Raw genomic sequence first — 271 nt, forward strand, 5'->3', positions numbered from 1 at the left:
ATTTAAGGTTACAAATTAGTTTGGCTATATAAATATGTTATATTAGCAAATTAAAAATCAGATGCCGCTAACCATTTTTCAAGCGTTTCATAAAATAAGTAAAAAAATAGTTTTTCTTTGTCTGACAAAAAATAAGATTCGGCAAGAATTTTGGTCTTTTTATTTAAGAAACAAACTTACTAGCATAAGTAAAATCCTACTTTAGAGAAGGTCTTATTCAATCATTGCGTGGATTACTGTTAGAGATCAAACACTTGGGTGGCTGAAGATT

Source organism: Theobroma umbraticum, unplaced genomic scaffold (assembly GCF_002168275.2).
Source record: "Theobroma umbraticum cultivar Fairchild unplaced genomic scaffold, ASM216827v3 scaffold_4.1, whole genome shotgun sequence".
NCBI lineage: Eukaryota > Viridiplantae > Streptophyta > Magnoliopsida > Malvales > Malvaceae > Theobroma > Theobroma umbraticum.